General features: G+C 34.6%; 1 long non-coding RNA gene across 1 annotated transcript in view; it reads right to left on the minus strand.

The window, feature by feature from the left end:
• Nucleotides 1-3,482: 3,482 nt before the first annotated feature.
• The window catches only part of LOC105471469 (uncharacterized), a 164,804-nt gene continuing 148,679 nt past the window's right edge, over nucleotides 3,483-19,607 (minus strand). The window contains exons 4-5 of the long non-coding RNA XR_011610297.1: nucleotides 5,339-5,462; nucleotides 3,483-3,586 (exon numbers count right to left, since the gene is read on the minus strand). This is a non-coding gene — a long non-coding RNA (uncharacterized lncRNA). The remainder of the gene's footprint in view (nucleotides 3,587-5,338; nucleotides 5,463-19,607) is intronic.

Consider the following 19,607-nt stretch of genomic DNA (forward strand, 5'->3'; position numbering starts at 1 on the left):
ATTTGTTTGCAAATGCATCAAAATGGCTGAATGAAAGCTTGGAAGCAGAAAACGAGAGCTACAGAGTACAAATGAGGTGAGATGCTATAAGGTTACAGCGGTACACACCTGGATTCCACAGCAAAAGCTGGAATGAATGGGTAAACTGAGAGAGTATGGGGGATGGATAGAGTTATCGAATACATACTTCTTTTTGTCTCAACTTAAAATCTTACCTCATCTCAGCTTTTCCTATGACGTCACCTTGATATCTTCAAATGCTTACTGAATATATTAATCTCCATAGGTTTTATGGTAGAAACAACAATTACATACTGCTTAATAACTATACTACTTAATTGCTTCATTAATAAATCACTACTTAATTTCTAACCCATCCCCCATGAGCCACCTTCTGTTTTTATGGTCTCTTGACAGTGGCAGGTGAGACAGTAGTGACAGGCCATGATTGTGGATATTTTCCCTGTGCCTGGAGTGTTTGTGATTCTTCACAGATCAGGTGCAGAGAGTTACAAGTACCGCCTTAAGATTCCGTGTATGCTTTCTTTCTCAATCAGAAAATTCTCATAACCTTATATCACAAATTTTTGTTTTCCATTAATAGCAAAGCAAATATGTTTGTAATTTGAGATCTATTGATAAATATTTAAGTATTCACTAGACCGTATTGTTTTCAATTTCTTAATTCCTTTCTCCATTGTTGCCATTCAGTAGGCAAATACCAATTATATTTGTATTTTCAACACTTCACTGTTCTTTTTCTTCCTCTTTTTCAACTGTCAGTTGTTAACTGTCAACTGATTACATTCTCTTTCTTGAACTGTTAATTCAGCCTATCTTTACTTTGCATTTTAATGTTGCTTTTTTGTTTATCAGAACATATTTAGTCATGGTTTTCCATTTCCTAGTTGCAATAGATATTTGCTGCTGTGGGTTGCAAATAACTCTCCATTCTCCTGGTCACCACATACCCATTACTTTAGTGAAATACTTCCACTTACAGATTTCAGGTGGGAACTAACAATCTCTCCACTTACAGATTTCAGGTGGGAGCTAACAGTCAGAGAATCCAACTCTTATAGTCAAAGGAACAGACATACGACCTATTTGCACAGCATTTCATCTCCAGGACAGAATATATTGATGCCAGTGAGGTATATGACCCCAGCAAGACCAACCGGTTTTTCCTTGCCCCCACCCCACATTAAAATACCAGTAGCCATGATGTCACTTTCATAATAACAAGAGACCTGGCAGACATAAAGTAATATGTAGAGAAGGATGAGAAAGAATGGGCAGACAGTGAGGAAAATTGAATGATATTTGGTTCTATTAGGGAGATTTATGGGTTCCCAAAATTAAACCACAAATAGGGTAAAAATACAACCAACAAATTTAACTTTCTTATTTAATTACTGGAAGTTGAGTTTCTGTTTTTTGAAACCAGAGTTCTGACTACTTCACTAAACATATATACCATCCAAATTATAAGGGACAAAGGCCTGTTAAAACATTCAGCTCCTATATTGCAAACATTTAGTAGTCTCCATTTGGAAGCTTTAAACTTCTGCCTTTACTGAGGAATAAAAATAGTTATTTTATTCTAGGAACACATAAAGCTTTGGAGAATTAGAAAGTGCTTTGATTCCCCATGCCTAGGGTCATCTGTGCAAATGGAATAGTGAGAACTGCATCTTTGGCAGCATGTGCTCTCTAATCCCCTAGAAACTACCTGTTTTCATCTCTCTCCCCAGAAACTCATCTTTGCAACAGAGGAGGCTTCCATCTCCCCTTCTGGTCTGAAAGCAACTACTTTAATGTTTTTTTCTCCTTCCAGAGCAGTATTTCTATTCTTCTTCTCTGGGGCTATAAGCCTTACCCTCATCTTAATGGTAGAAAGGCTTCGGGAAAACACACACACACACATACACACACACACACACACACACACCCCACACACCACACACCACACACCAAGAAAAGGCTATCTAGTGGACAATATGTCAGAAATATCATTTCTTTACATTTGGAAATAAACTAATATGTTAATATTAATTCTACTAATTAATGTAAAGTATCTAATGATGATTTCAATAAATAACAAGAAAGGCATTTCATGCCATTGAATAGTCACTTTTGGGTAAAAAGAAAAGAAACATGTAGATATGCCAGGACAGAACATTATTTACTTGACATGATAATTAAAAAAAAATCAACTTCCAACATCACACTTAACGGTGAAATACTATAGTCATTCCCATTAAAATCAGGAACAAGACAAAGACATCATTATTTTTAACATTGTCTTGAAGTTCTTTCCAAAACAATAAGGCAGGAGACAGAAATAGATAAAACTATTGGATACAAGAAAAAATTAGCATTATTTGCAGGTGGTGAAATTGTATAGAAGTAAATGGAAGATGGACAACCTTTTAGATTGAATTTATCTTCTCAACAGTGGTTGTATTCTACATTAATATTAAAAATTTAGATGTTTTACTATGCTTGAAATATAGTACCTGAATGTATTAAGTCATTCTTACATTGCCATAAGGAAATAATTTAGACTGAGTGGTTTATAAGAAAAGAGGGTTAATTGGCTCATGGCTCTGCAGATGGTATAGGAAGCATGGCAGCATTTGCTTCTGGGGAGACCTCAGGGAGCTTTTACTCATGGCAGAAGATGAAGCAGGAGCAGGCACCTCTCAAAACAAAAGCAGGAGCAAGAGAGAGAGAGTAATGTGGGGAGGAGGTGCCACACATTTTTAAATGACCAGATCTTGTGAGAACTCACTATTGTGAAGACAGCACCAAACCATGAGGTATCTATTCCTATAATCCAAACACCCCCAAACCAGGCCCCACCTCCAGCTTTGCGAATTAAAATTTAACATGAGATTTGGGTGGGGACAAACACTGAAACTGTATCACTTAAATATGTTTAAAAAGTTTTCAATTAAACATTCTCAACCTCAAATCATGCCATCATGAAAAAACATAAAACAACCTATCATTTGCATACATATACATGCAACCACTGTCTAGGAATATCACTGGGTGAATTTACATGAAGAAAATTATACGCTGGGTGTGGTAGCTCACACCTGTAATTGCAGCACTTTGGGAGGCTAAGGCTAGAGGATCCCTTGTGGCCAGGAGTTTGAGACCAGCCTGGGCAACATAGCAAGATCCCATCTCTAAAAAAAAAAAAAATAAGTAACTGGGCATGGTGACACACACCTGTACTTCCAGCTACTTGGGAGGCTGAGGTAGAAGGAGCCCAGGAGTTTGAGGTTGCAGTAAGCTATTATCACACCACAGCACTCCCAGCCTGGGTGACACAGTGAGACCCTACTTCCTAAAAAAAAAAAAAAAAAAAAAAAAAAAAAAAAAAAAGAGAGAAGAAAAGAAAACTATAAAATATTTGTATTATTTAGAATGAACTAGGTTATATTGTGTTGACAAATAATCTACTCAAATAACCTTGGTGTATTTTTCATTCTTGTTACATATCCTTGGTTAGGTGGAAGAGAACTCTCCTCCACATGGTGCTCATTCAGGTCCCAGCTATTGATATACTCTGCATCTGTGGCAAGGGAAAAGGAAGATGGAAGATTGCATAACAGAGTCCTGTAACACTTCTGCTTACATTTCATTGGCCAAAGCAAGGCACATACCATGACTAATCTCAAAGAGGCTTAGGTAGTATAATACTAACCACAATCTAACTGAAAAATAAGGTTAATTGCAGTACCCAATCTGAAGCTTAAGAAGTCAGACTCCAGAAATAGGGCCTGAGTTCAAATCCTGGCTATTAAAATTGCTGCTAAATATCCTTGCTAAAATTATGTCTCCTCATTAGAAAAGTAAAAACAATAATAGCATATTTCCTATCAGATTATGTTAAAGTTTATGCATTTATGAAAAATATTTATTGAGCAACATTTTATAACAAGAATATACCATTTCGGGTGCCTTGATACATCAGTGAACAAAATGGACAAATATCTCTGCCTTTGGGAAGTATATTCTTGAGAGGGAAAAGAAATAAGCCATGGAAAAACTGTAAGAAAATTGCACAGAATTATCAGATAGCCTTTTAGGTTACAGTAAAAATTCTGGCTTTACTGTGAGCAGATGGGGAACCACATGACACTTTTCTCATAGGAATGACATTATCTGAGTCACTTATTAAAATGATCCGTCTAGCTGTTCTCTTGGGGAAAGATCCTAGTGGAGCAGAGTTCAAAGCAAGGAGATCCCTAAGGAGGCTATTGTAGCATTATAGATGACAAATTGTTTGGATTATGGTAGCAATGAAATTTTTGAGAATTGAATCCAGCACCAAATATATCTGAAGTATTCAGCTATATATTCTGGATATGTATTAAGATATATCCTTGATACATTTTGAAAATAGAGTTATTGATCACTTGCATGAAGAGTATGAAAGAAAGAGAAAAGTCAATTAGGAATTCGGACTACAAGGTTTTTAAACTGAGTCATTAACTTCGACGGTGAAAGGAACAGAGAAGTCTAGTTTGGGATATGTCAAACCTTAAATGCTTATTAGACATCAAAGAGGAAGCGTTGAGTAGGGAGATGATACATTTAATAGAATTTAGGAGAGCATTTATAACTGGAAAAGCAAATGTGGATGTGCTCACAGAGAATGCATTTAAAGCCTTGGAACTAAATCAAATCACCAATGAAGTGAGTGCATTTGTTTTTAAAATGAGTTAGTAAGTGGGAATGACTTAGAATAATAGAATATAATAAACACTCAGTAAATGTTATTATTATTACGTTCCTTGAAGAGACAATTGTTTCAAAATTCTTAGTTCTTACCAAATTCCAATTAACTACTGATGTCATCTCAATAAAATTCCTTTTGTCAAGGATAGGAGTTTACAAAACTATTCTAAAGGTTGTCTGGAAAAGAAATCAACAGTAAAATTATTCTAGACATTTAGGCGTAATGCTATCAGAGACAAAGGTTGAGCTTGATAACCATGCACCTATCTGATATTGCCCAGGTTGGGCAATTTTACGAAGTGTGGAACTGGTTCAAGACATAATAATAAAATGAAAGGAACACAATACATAGCCCCCAAACATAGTATCTGTATTTTTTATCTATATCTACATATAAACTGACAAATTAAAAAATAAATTGCGGCTAGGCGCCTTGGCTCATGTCTGTAATTCCCAGCACTTTCAGGGGCTAAGGTGGGCAGATCACTTTGAGTTTGAGAGTTCGAGACCAGCCTGGTCAATATGGCAAAAACCTGCCTCTACAAAAAACTTTAAAAAATTATCTGGGCATGGTGGCATGTACCTGTAACCTCAGCTACTTGGGAGGCTGAAGTGGAAGGATCACCTGAGTCCAGGGTTGGTTGAGGCTGCAGTGAGCTGTGATTGCACCACTGAATTCCAGCCTGGGTGGCAGAGTGAGACCCCATCTAAATAAATAAATAAATAAATAAATAAATAAATAAATAAATAAAATTTTAAAATGGTTCAGAGTTTTAAAATATGACATAAAACACTAGGACTTTTAAATAAATATCCATCTACTTTTGGGTTAAAGTATATTCTGAGTATATAAGCCGTAAATATATAAAATATTGAAACATTTAATGACATAAAACTTTACTGTAGGCTGGGTGAGGTGGCTTATGACTGTAATCCCAGCACTTTAGGATGCTGAGGCGGGTGGATCACGAGGCCAGGAGTTCAAGACCAGTCTGACCAAGATGGTGAAACCCATCTCTACTAAAAATACAAAAATTAGCCCAGCGTGGTGGCGGGTGACTGTAATCCCAGCTACTCAGGAGGCTGAGGCAGAGAATTGCTTGAACCAGTAGGTTGCAGTGAGCTGAGATCGTGCCACTCCAGCCTGGGCGACAGAGCAAAACTGTTTCAAAAAAAAAAGAAAAAAGAAAAAAATTTTACTGTATATCATAAATATCACAAAAAGCAAATGGCAAATTTGGAATATTTTAAAAGATAAGACCAACAATAAATTATATTAACCTAATAAAACTTATTGTGAATCATTAAGAAAATGAAATTTAATAATCTAAGAGGAAACTGGAAAAACACATGAGCAGATAAGTCATGACATTAAAAACATATATGCTTACTGTAATATAAACATTAAAATTTTCTAATGAACAAATGCAAATTTCAAAAATACTCAAGAATTCTAAAAATACTGAATGTTTGCAAATTTATAGTGAGGCAAATATTATCTTACATTCCCAGAACAAGTTAAATTCATACAACCTTTCTAGAAAGCAATTTGGCAAAACGAATCTAGAGATCTAAAAGACACATATGCTTTAACCAACTAATTACACTTTCTGGAATTCATCCTAAGAATGTATCAAAAATGAAAATGATAATTCTACACTAAAGAGTTTTTACTGCAGTGTTGTATTTATAACAGTGCACATTAAAAAGCCATCTAAGGCTTAAACAATAGGGACTTGTTTAAGTAAGTAATGATCGATACAAACAATGCTAACACTAAATAGCAAATAAAAATGATATTTTCATATTTTAATGAAATAAAATGCTCTCCCTGTAATATTATGTGCAACGAGCAGTGTTGAAAACTTCAAACACAGTATACATTTCCTATCTATAGCTACCTATATATATAACGTTTATCTATATATCTATTCATATTCATATATTATAAATAACAATATAATGTTATTTCTGTGTGGTGATATAATTATGATTTTCCCTCTATATTTATCTATTATGTATTTTTTAATGTCCTGGATTGCATATGTATTAATTTTATCATAAAGTATATGCAATATATAATAAAACATATAAAAAGCATCTATATAATTAAAACTATATATTTGTCTCTGTGTGTTCTTACACTGTATCAAGTATATAAATATTTAAAATAGTAGAGAAAGTTTCTAACTTGAAGAAAATTCAATGCCAAGAGGACGTTCTTTTAGTAGATACTAGTCATTAACCATTGCCATTCCCATTAGGATTGTTCTAAAGTTGTTAATTTTTTTAAATCTGCACACACTTACAGGCCTGTTGACTCCCATTTCACTCTACACAGGTGACTTGGCTTTACATATCACTGATAAATTCAAGATTATATTTAACTAGGATCACTCCTTAAATATGAACATTAATGTTATTCAATCATGCATATGTATGTTTTCCTCTTTATTTGGAATGTCAAATAAAATACAAGTAGTAGTTCTAAGGCATCCTATATTTTTACTTACTAAATCTGACAATCTTAGAGCTCCCTCATTTCTCCTCACCCGTCCACCTCCATTTCCCTTTGTAAAGTCCTACACATGTTTTAAAACCCAACTAAAATTACAACCTTTTTTGAATTCTTCCTTGAAAACCACATCTCACTTCTGTGATGTCATCACTTGATGAATATGCTCCATTTAAACATTTGAATTACTTGTTAGTTGTTTGTATGTTTATCTACCCAAAAGTACTGTGGGTCCTAAATAAAAATGCCACATCCCATTTGTCTTTGGATTCCCAGAAGGTAACTGAGCATCTTCCTCCCTTATGTAGATGCTTGGTAACTATAAATTAAAGGCAGCAGAATGTGTTAGATAGAAAAACCTGATCTCTGACATCTGACTAGATTCTATGAGTCAGAGTTCAGAACTTGTTTTGCTATTATTCTATGGTGCTAGATTTATAAAATAATTCCTCAGGCTCCATATTTGATTTTTCAATAAAAGTGCCCATATATCAACCTTACAGCTACCTTAGTCTTTACTTATTTATTTTTATTGAGGATAAGGCTAGATGACATTAATAACTGGTAGCAAATTCTAAAAGTCAATAATACTAAAACACCTCTTCAGTATCCTCAATCATAGTTTAATACTGCTTTTTTATGTTGAATTTCTGAATTGTTCATCCTTTTCAAAGGTCAGAACGTTCATACCAATAGCAATGACAAGAACATAATGGAAGAATTTAATGAATGTGTTCTTTTGAATTTATTTGGCAATATGAATTAAAACTGGCCATATTTTTGACAAAGCATTTAAATAATTTATATAATTTGATACTTGAGCTAGTGTACACTGGAAAGATTCTGCTTACTTTGTTTAGAATTTAAATTTTAAAAGTTGGATATTGAAAGGCATTCAGTGTACAGTAGTATATTGAAGTTCACATTTGGATTACCTTCAAGGTCATGAAAATATCACTAGCCATTGTTTCATCTATATTCAGCAATTTGTATTCAACCAAGTGTTATGATAAGTTTGTGTGTGTGTATGTGTGTGTGTGAGAGAGAGAGAGAGAGCCAGAGGCAGAGAGCATATGTCTAGGTGTATATTACATAAAGGAGTAACACTTCCAATTTAGAATTGGATTGGGGAAAAGGAAAGTGCATAGAATATGTCCTTTTCCATATAGTTCTAGATTTGAAAGCCATTCTTTCCTTGTTTGTTTAAGGCTGAAATCCCTGCTTCAGAACTTTAAAAGAGTCTTATTTCTTTTTCTTTTTCTTCTCCAGGTATATTCATAAGAGTGTAAATCAAAGACATAAAATGTAGAATTACAGAGAAGAAAAACATTTGTATATCAGCACTCCTAGGCATATTCTTTGGGAATGTCTTAAGAAAAAGAATTGTGCGTCCAGATGAATGTATTAAATGCAGTTTACACTATCCTCACCTTAAGAAGCACCATAAAGATTTAAATTAAAGACTCAGAGAAACTCTGTAATTAAGAAACCAACTTAACTTTGATTAACCCACAAATTCACAAAATTAATTGGCTAACAGAATATTTTTATTACATATCACTAGTCTGACAATATTTAGGTTCTGCACTTTATTTTAAAATTACCTCTATTTGCAAATATTTTATAAGGATTAAATATTCTTCTAGTTATTTCCTAATTTTAATGAATTGAAGGACTTTCACACTCTTCTTTTTTTTAATTTTAATTTTTATTTTTACCAGCTGAGTAAATTAGAGCTAGATAAGTGAGGTTGGCTGCATTAATTATCACTAAGTTTGATGGAAAAATCATCTTCTGTGGCAGATATGGCTTATCATCCTAAGTAAACAACTAACATTTTTCTCTAATAAACACTGTAGCAAATGTAGTTTTCCATAACAAATGCCTTATGTTCTATGGACTGAATGATTGTGTCCTCTTAAAACTTGTATAATCAAACCCAAATCTTCAATGTGATGATATTTGGAGGTGGGACTTTGGAAGGTAATTAGTCCATGAGGGTTGAGCTCTCATGAATATAAGACCTAAGTGTCTGCCACACAGGAGACATATAAAATCATTATAATATAAAAAATAGTATGTCTAGTATCGATTAAAAATGTATACTGTACTAAATGCACTACATGGATCATCTCATCCATGCTCCACAGCAATCCTGTCAATGTGGTTAAATACCTTTCTCATGGTCCCACAACTAGACTTGTCCCTTAACCATCAGGATAAACTACTTAATATGTTCCACATTTACATTACTGCCTTAGTATGGACAGAGATGGATAGGTGAAAGACATGAATGTTTCAAGTACAAGCAGCAAATCCAAACGTGGTACAAAGTAAATCTAAATTCAAAAGATTGTTGTATTTTTGCTTTTTTTTTTTTTTAGATAGGGTATTACTCTTTCACCCAGATTGCCAAATTGAAGTGGTGCAGTGACACGATCTCAGCTCATTGCAACCTCTGTTTCTGGGGTTCAAGTGATTCTCCAGCCTCAGCCTCTTAAGTAGCTGGGACTACCGGCATGAGCCACCAACGCTTGGCTAATTTTTGTATTTTTTGTAGAGATGGAGATTCACCACATTGCCCAGGATAGTTGTATTTTTGCTTCTAATTTAAGCCACTCCACTTAATATGTTCCAACATTAGTATTAAGATAGGAGAGAGGAATTACCCTGAGCAACCTGAAGGAAGCTGGGTAGTACATAAGTCATACTTTATGCCATTAAAATAATTTTTGTTTCATAAAACAGCTAAAATATATCTATATTTGGGGTCCCACTATAAGTACAATGACTTTTAAGTGCTCTGTTTCCTAAGAAAGATTAAAAATATATAATATTAGAGGTCACTAAGGGCTCTCTTTTGAGTAATAGAGTACTCACAAGAGAGTAATTTTGATACCTTGAAAAACAAATCTATGGAATGAACATCTTCTGATGTTCATTCATATGTATAGTTAAACATATATATTTGTACATAATTTTAGGACCTTCAAAAATTGTATATGCCTTGTCTTATCCCCTCTGGAACTCCATGAACAATTAACAGTCCAAATCACTCATTATCCTATTTGAACATCTTTCATTAAGTAAATGCACACAGTTATGATGCATCTTAATTTGATTAATCAGGATTCAACCATCCATAATCCTCAAATATGTGTAGTGGAGATGACCATAAAAGGGTAATTATTTAAATGAAATTTAACTTAATTGGGTTTCAGTTTAGGAGACAAAGATAAGAAGTGAGTAGGTATCCTAATTACAATTTGAAAAAATGTCTAGTTCCCCTCACTCACTTTCTCTGGGTAGTACTACCATCAGTATGAATCCTAGCATTACCTTGAGAGGGTACTTAAGTAGCTAGAGCTATACTATTTTCCTCTTTTATTTCCTATGCAAGCCTGAATGAAGTTAAATTAAGGGTAATGTAGGGGACATTATTATTCTAAACAGTTACTGCACAAAAATGTAAAAGGACTTTGATTCCAGTTGAATCTTTTTAGTTGCAATGCACATACTGTGTATATCAAGAATCAATTCCTTCAGTGCAAACACCTCTGAACTGAGGGCTAAGGCCACATTAGTATGTTTTTCCTTCTTTCTTTTCTGATGAAATCATCATTGCTTTTAAAAGAATGTTGTTGCAACAATGATTCAAACAGGGAGAGACATGTTGAACAGGGAAGGGATGAGGAGACGTTGACTATATAATATGTAATAAATATGTATGGAGCAATATGAAACATATAAGGAAGTATAAAATCTGTAAGCCTTTGTATGTCCACACTTTATACCTTAGCTTGAGATGTTGAATCATCTCCTTTCATGAGGTGGACTTTATGAGATCAGCTAAGGATCTCATGACTTTGCCAGACTAGTCTCAATCTTCAATACCTTACTTAGGGAATCTTGCAAAACATGTTCAAATAAATGAAGTGGAGATATTGACCAAATTTTATTGATTACATTTGGTTATTAGGCCAGAAATATAAATATCCAGAAAAGAGCTGGGTGCAGTGCCTCATGCCTGTAATCTCTACACTTCAGGAGGCCGAGGCAGGCAGATCACTTGAGATCTGTTCGACATCAGCCTGGCCAACATGGCAAAACCTGTCTCTACTAAAAATGCAAAAATTAGCGGGGCATGGTGGCACATGTCTCTAGTCCCAGCTACTTGGGAGGCTGAGGCAGAAGAATTGCTTGAACCCAGGAAGCGGAGGTTGCAGTGAGCCAAGATTGCACCACTGCACCCCTGCCTGAGTGACAGAGTGAGACTCTGCCAAAAAAAAAAAAAAAAGAAAGAAAGAAAGAAAAGAAATAGAAAATAAAAAAGAGAGGAAAAAAAGAAATTGGTAAAGTTGACTTGTTAAAAAAAATTATCTTGCAGTTGGATCCCTTACTATTTGCATTCCTTTAGTTGGATCTAAATGCCTTCACAGAACTAGAAATCAGAATTGAATCAAGACCCCAAAGCACTGGAAATCCTTTGAATGTCAAATGTCAAATAAATGGTTTCATATAATCGCTGAATTGCCACTTGAAATGTGTTCTTCATGATTTGGGCCATTCCAAAATGAACCCATATATCCATGATGTTTAGCATTGTGTAATTTTGATCAGCCACACATTTGTTTTTTAAAAAATGTATTTCTAAGTATTTTATTTATTTATTTAACTTTTATTTTAGATTCAGTGGGTTTGTTACATGGGGGTATTGTATGATGTCACAGGTTTGGGGTATGATTTATCTTGTCATCCAGGTAATGACCATAATACCCAATAGACAGTTTCTCAGCCCTTTTGCCTCTCCTTCTCTCACCTCTTTTAAAGCCTCCAGTGTCTATTGTTCCCATTTTGTGTTTGAATGTACCCAGTGTTTAGCTCCCACTTATAAGCAAAACCATATGGTATTTGACTTTCTGTTCCTGCCTTAATTTGCTTAGGATAATGGCCTCCAGCTGTATCTATGTTACTGTAAATGACATGATTTCATTCTTGTTTATGGCTGTGTAGTATTCCATGGTATATATGTATCACATTTTCTTTATCCAATCCACCATGGATGGACCACCTAGGTTGACCCCAAGTCTTTACTACTGTGAATACTGCTGCAATGAACATGTGAGTGCATGTGTCTTTTTGGCAGAATGATTTATTTTCCCTTGGGTAGATACCCAGTAACGGAATTGCTAAGTCGAATTACATTCTGTTTTCAGTTCTCTGATGAATCTCCAAACTGCTTTCCACAGTGGAAATGGGGCTTACACATTACTACAAAGACTATATAAGCATTCCCTTTTATCCACAGCCTTGCCAGTATCTGTTAATTTTTGGCTCAATAATAGCTGTTCTGACTTGTGTGAGATGGTATTTCGTTGTGGTTTTGGTTTGCATTTCACTAATGATGAGTGATGTTGAATATTTTTTCATGTTTCTTGGCCACTTGGTCTTCTTTTGAGAAGTATCCACTCATGTTCTTTGCCCACTTTTTAATGGAGTTATTTGTTTTATGCTTGATTTGTATAAGTTCCTTATAAATTTTTGATATTAGTAGACCTTTGTCGGATGCATAGTTTGTGAACCCATTTTCCCATTCTGTAGGGTGTCTGTTTACTCCGTTGGTAGTTTCTTTTGCTGTGCAGAAGCTCTTTAGTTTAATTAGCTCCCATTTGTCAATTTTTGTTTTTGCTGCAATTGCTTTTGGGGTCTTATTGCCATATAATTGAATCACAGTACTAGGAGGATGCTATAAGGATAAAGTTACTGCCAGAATCATTTTGTCAAATATTCATTTCTGTCATTCTACATTCATTGCTATTTAGGGACTCTCAAAGTATGATTTTAAAAGTTTTGTTTCAAATAGTTATACATACTGGAATGCATACATCAGCATGTTTGTGAAGAACACAGTATTATTTATTTCAAATGGCAAGATTTACCCATCTTCACAAGGCAGGAGATTAGCTTGATCTAAGAATAAAAATAATTTCAATGGTATTTTCCAGTTCTAATTATTATAATTTTCCCATTTTACAAAGATATTCTACATGGTAGAAAAAATGTAATTATCTTAATGTGAGCATTCACACAACTGCTAAGTTCAATTTTCCTCTGTGAAAAATAATTATTATTTCTATTTCATAATGTTCTTGTCAATATTAAAGGAACCTGACTTACATAGAGTAGTGAATAAAATATTAAAAAATTACAAAATTACTCTTCAATGAATAAATATTATTGCTTAGGACATTCTATTTCATGAGAATTCTAAACATGTGAAAATTTTAATACTAAATTCAGAGGATAGAAGACCTAGGCATACTATCATTGTTTGCACAAAAAGAGTTCTGTTACCAACATATAGCCATCAGTTTTCCTGAAAACTTTTAAAACTTTAATTTTAGTGCTGACTGTGCAAGATGTTATCTTTGCAGTTAAAAAATGTCTACTTATTCATCTTTTTGGAATAGCACACAGGTAATTTATGCTTTTTAACAAAGTGTCTGGAATCTCTTTGGACCTATGATTCTTGTTGGAACCTTTTGTCACAACAGGAATGTGACTTTCTTATCCTGTCAGTTGACAGGCATAAACCATTCCTTTTTTTTTTTTTAACATACAATCCCCATCAAAATGCTGCTTTTTCTGAGAGGAGCTCACCAAATATTTAATGCCAACTTATTTACTTACTTATTACAGTCTTGCTGTGTGCAAACAACGCTCTGTACTCAAATTCAGAGAAGGGTAGAACTTCTGATTTCCAGGCATTCATATCCTTGTGGTAAAGATTGGCCAAAAGAAGACCACAAGGAAACAGCAGGATACATGAGGTCCACAAAAGATTTGGCTGGTGTGAAAGCAAGGCAGACTATATTCATCCCCAGAGAAGACAACATTTAAGCTGAATCTAGAGGAGTGAATAGGCACTGGCCAGATAACAGAGGAAAAAAAATGCATTCCAAGTAGAGGAAACAATATCACAAATAAATAAATAAAATAAAAAACAGGGTTTAACACAGAGTCTGTTATAGTCAAAGAACTACAAACATGTTATGCGTGGCTACAGCACAGGGTCCATAGGGTAGAGAGGAGGAAGATGAAGTTAAAGAAAAGAGGTCGATATAGAGGAGTTTGTAGGTCTTGTCAAACACGAGTATCTAGTGACATCGTGTCTCTTCTACCATCATATCCTGGGAATGGAGGAGGGTTATTATTGTACGTTTAGGGCATAGAGTGTAGACAAGTTGTTAGCCACTGAAATAGGGGCATTGCTTGTTATCAAAGTATATATTGACTGATACAAGAATGGCATTGATCACCATGATACAAATGGAGTATATCACCTAAGAAGCAAATTAAGAACTGATCAGATATGAGATGAAAGAAGCTTGAGGGATTGCTTTTAACTATTGGAGTCAGCTGAACCTGGGGAAATTAACTCGCTGTATTTTCCAGGTGGAATCTGTTCTTCTAAATAAGACTGCTATAGTCGTTTCTCATTCTGCATTTTTTAATTGAATAGAGCAATTGAATTACAATATGTACACCATACCATCTTAAAATAATTTTACTTCTACCTTTCCAAGGTTGATATTTAAAATAATTATAATTTATAAATGAATGAAATGGGATTGGTGTAGTTGCAGCAGAAGAGAAACGCTAGATGTAAGGTCAACCAAGAACTGTTAAAACAGTGGTTATTCTTTATTCTCTGACAATAGAGTTAAAGAATTCCAGGCATGTGCAAATACAAGCAACACCACAAGATATTTTGGAAACTCATGGTAATACAATGTGAGGGAAGATATTTGGACAAAAGGAAAATATGTTGTCTCTTTAAAGGATAAGAATTTATAATAAAACATCTCTCTTCCCTTCTGTTAAGGTTCTGGTTGCTATAAATAAAATTTAAATGAACCATTGCAATTTAAATAGCTTGCTGAAGCAAAGGTAAGACGCAATCACATAGGTTATTATCCTCCTAAAACACTAGGAAATTAAAGAAAAATAGAATTCAAATGACTTAAACATCTGTTTAGCTTATCAAAGTGTTTTTGATATTAAAAATCTAGTATAGATTCAATGGTGTTATTATTTTTGCCCCATCCTCTTTAATGGTCCTTATACATTTATTCTTGATTAGACCTCTTTCTAATCAAGAATGTAAAGTGATTATTCTTAACTATATCCTAAGATTTATTTTCTCAAAAGGTATTATCTTTGCGATTCAATTAATCTCAGGAGTGCTTAAAAATTATCCAGAAATGAACACTGTGAAACCTTATTATGACAGTCCATCCTTGTTACCTCTTCATTAAGTGTTAAATGAAGCTTAGTCTCAATTATTGTTCCATTCAAATAATTCAATTCCCTCTTACTTAGAATAACCACTGTTGTAACAGTTCTTAGTTGACCTTACATCTAGCATTTCTCCTCTGCTACAACTAGACCAATCTCATTTCATGCATTTATATGTTACTTCTAGTCACTGCAACCAAGGCTTAATTGATCCATGGCCTGTTTACAGGTATAAAAAAGAGAATTTTTTTTTTTTTTTTTTTTTTTTTTTTTTTTTGCGATAGAGTTTCTCTTTAGTTGCCCCGGCTGAAGTGCAATGGCGCAATCTCAGCTCACTGCAACCTCTGTTTCCTGGGTTTAAGTGATTCTCCTGCCTCAGGCCCCTGAGTAGCTGGGGTTACAGGTGCCCACCTACACCTGGCTATTTTTTTTTTATTTTTAATAGATATGGGGTTTCACCATGGTGGTCAGGCTGATCTCGAACTCTTGACCTCACGTGATTCACCCGCCTCAGCCTCCCAAAGTGCTGGGATTACAGGCATGAGCCACCATTCCCGGCTGAGAAATATTTTTCTTGTTTTGTCTTTGTTTTTGTTTCAATCTGCACTTTCCAGGCTCACATTTAAGACAGAAATGTACTTAAATAATAACCATTTTAAACAGCATAAGCAGAGAGATGCTTTCTGGATCAAGACTATATGAAAAATCACTTTATTGAAAGCAGATAATATGCTCAATACAGACTTATCATTATGTGACCATTGCAGTAGTAATATCTTTCCTGGCTTTGGTTTCTAACAACTTTCCCTACTTTGCACTATGATATTTTTATTTTTAAAGATCGTATATTATAGGCTTAACACAAATGGAACACTATCATGTATATAGTTATCAAATCCAGGAGTACAAAACAAGTACTTAATCATGTTCTTAAGGGTTACTTTATTCTTGCACACTGGAATTCCTCATAGAGTCATAGTTTGTCAAGGCTACCCACTGAAATAATCTGGAGAGTTCTTATTTGATTCCAGTCACTTGGACATTTAGTACAGGAAATTGTAATTTGACCACGTCCTATCTATGTTCATGGAAGTTCTACAGCCATTTCAAAGAGCAGAGATAGAACTGGTAATATGGTGGCGTTTGAGATCAAAATAAGAAATGTTGATTCCAATTATATCCACTTATTTCAATACATTTTCACTTTAAAAATGAAGGTCTGGTCCCTATGGTGAAAATCCTGTTATTTTACATTCAAACAAAGCCTGACGTTTACTGCTTATGTTTAGGATGCTAATATACAGTCATGTATGGTAATGGACAGAAAATTGCAAGCATCCTGGTTCACCTCACATGTTAGGGGCCTCAGATCCCGTGTCCGAGTCATTGAAATACTCCAATAATGAACCATAAATCCTTAAACAAAATTAAATATCTTCTAGGGACAGAAGATTTTTGGTTAAAAGTGAGAGCTAAACAATCTTGGATCTTGAATCCAGCTCTTAATAATTTGTGCTCTTAGACAACTTATTTAACTTATTTAACTGTTTACAAGAGTGAAGATAATAAAAGCATGAATGCAATAGGTTTATTGTGAGGATTAAAAGAAAATACACATGGAAGTGTGACATAGAGCCTTACAACTGTAATAAATTTTTAGGAGAAATCATTATCACAATTCCCAAGCATTTAGAAGAACATAATCCAGAGCATAATTTCAAATCTTTTATTCCTTTGGTACGTAGAGGAACACATAACAAATACCACATGCATACGCACGCACGCACGCACACGCACACGCACACACACACACACACACATCTAAAGATTGAATTTGCTTTTCCCAGACAAATAAAATTTGGGAAAATCTTTGCTTAGATGCCTTGGTTATGCACACAAACAAAACAGAAAGAAGAAAATATGTCATTGTTTGAGAAGGGGTTTTGTTTTCAAATTCTTTCAAAGAAGGTCATCAAGCCAATATTCAGTTCCAGAACTAAATTAAGTAAAACTTTTCCAGCAGCACTTTTTCAGCATTTTAATGATGAAGCTTGCTGATATAACATTTTGGAAATGGTAACTCTCCCAGAGTCAGAAAGACAGGAAATGAAAAGTGCTGGTAACCTCCTCAAAATGCTAATTCATTAATATTTGCTGGATGCTTTTCTAAAATCAGTAGTTAGCCATATGGGTCTGAATAAATTTCCTAATTCTCTTCAGCTTTTTATTCCTTAACTCATTGTCATTAATTTTCCTTAAGTTTGGCATGTTCTCTGTTAATTCTCAACAAGAGAAGTTCATCTTTATTCAAATCTCGTCCAGCTGCCCAACATTACCAAAAGGGAGTGATAAAAGTGCACTTTGAAGACTGGGTAAAATGTTTATTTACAGAGAGAAAAAGGAGAGGCAAGAAATCTCACCATGGCTAATGTTGATATGAAACGAAAATAGTGGCAGGCAGTGGTATTTGTACACATAAACGATGAAAGAATGTTTAGGTTAAAATTATGCTCATTTTTTTGTTTTTGATTCAACATCACCATCACTACTTTCAGAATTTTTGCATTAGGTGTCAAGGGAGAGGCATTAGTGTGAGATTTGGAAGGCAGAATACCAAGGGAGCTCATCAATCTTGACAACATTAGAGGCCCCACATGGGCAAAAGTTGAGATTCACAGTTGGTGTCAGTAGTTGACAACTACTCTCTTGGCTGTTGCAGTCTAAGTTTGTCTTTCAATTTACTAAGATTTTGAATTTACTGAGGGGAAATTTACTAGATGACCTTGAGACTGACAGTAGCCTCTTCAGTCTCTTCAGAACCACCCACTCTAGTGTGCAGGCTGAGATTAATGGAGGTAAAGTCTTAGGGCTTCCCAGAAGCAGATCCTGAGTCAAGGATTCAAATGAAGTAGTTTAGCAGGTCAGACATCCTAGGAAACACCAAATGGGAAGGAAAGAAGAGAAACTCTCATTTGTTATTGGTTGAGGGCTGCTGCTAAAAGTCTTTTTTTTTTTTTTTTTTTTTTTTTTTTTGTCGTATTTGTCCTTCTTTGAGTGTAGGCAGCATGGATCTGATGTAGTAGAGAATTCTCGGGTAGTAGGAAGTCAGCTCTTATTTACTACTTATATCAAAATAAGACCATAGGGTATGCCTTACCATATCTATATTTGTCAAAATCCTATTTATCTTCCATGCTACCTCAAACAATCATTGTGAAACCATGCCTAATTTCTCCTATTTGGCATTAATTATGTTTTTACCTCTATTCCCCTAGCACATCTCTTACAAATTGTTTTAACAAATTGGTCAATCTAGTAGAGTAAAATCATGCATATATCTGTTGATCATGCTGTAATGTGAACATCTGGAAGTCAGAGACTATGAGACACAGAGTTCTCTCAGGTCACCTAGCACAGTCTTTGCATGAAGGACTGAACTTGTTGACTTGGAAGAATTTGACTAGGGAGGGAATCCTATGGTCAGGAACCCAGGTCTCAAGACAAACAGTCCTGTGCTCTAATCTCTGATCTTCCACTTAATAATTGTATGTCTTAGGCTGGAAATTTACTTCTTTAAGCATCATTTTTTAAAGAAAATCTGTAAAATAAGAATGCTGACATATATTGTAGAGCATTGTAATAATAAAAATACCTTTCTCATGTCATGTTTTCTTGTTCTTATACTGTCTAGTAAGCAGAACCCAGATTAATGGGGAAAGTTAAAGAAATACTACAAATAAGCAGGAAGATTGAGCATAGGTGATGGTTTATTTTCTTTTCAACTCTAAAATTCTGTAAAATAATATAATGCATATTTTCCTGGCCTCAACCAGCCTAAAGATAAAATTAGTGTAAATTATATTAATGAAGTTAAATAGTTTCAGAACAATTACTTTGGGTGTAGCCTTATTAGCAATTGTGCAATCTCCAGTCACTTCCCCATTCAAAAAATGATCTTGGGTATTTCAGGCATGTGGTCCTCCCTAAAGTCTGAAAGTGAGGAACATTGCCTATTTTATTGGTCAGGGTTCTCTCAGAG

The sequence above is a fragment of the Macaca nemestrina genome, chromosome 12 (genome assembly GCF_043159975.1).
Source record: "Macaca nemestrina isolate mMacNem1 chromosome 12, mMacNem.hap1, whole genome shotgun sequence".
Classification (NCBI taxonomy): Eukaryota; Metazoa; Chordata; class Mammalia; order Primates; family Cercopithecidae; genus Macaca; species Macaca nemestrina.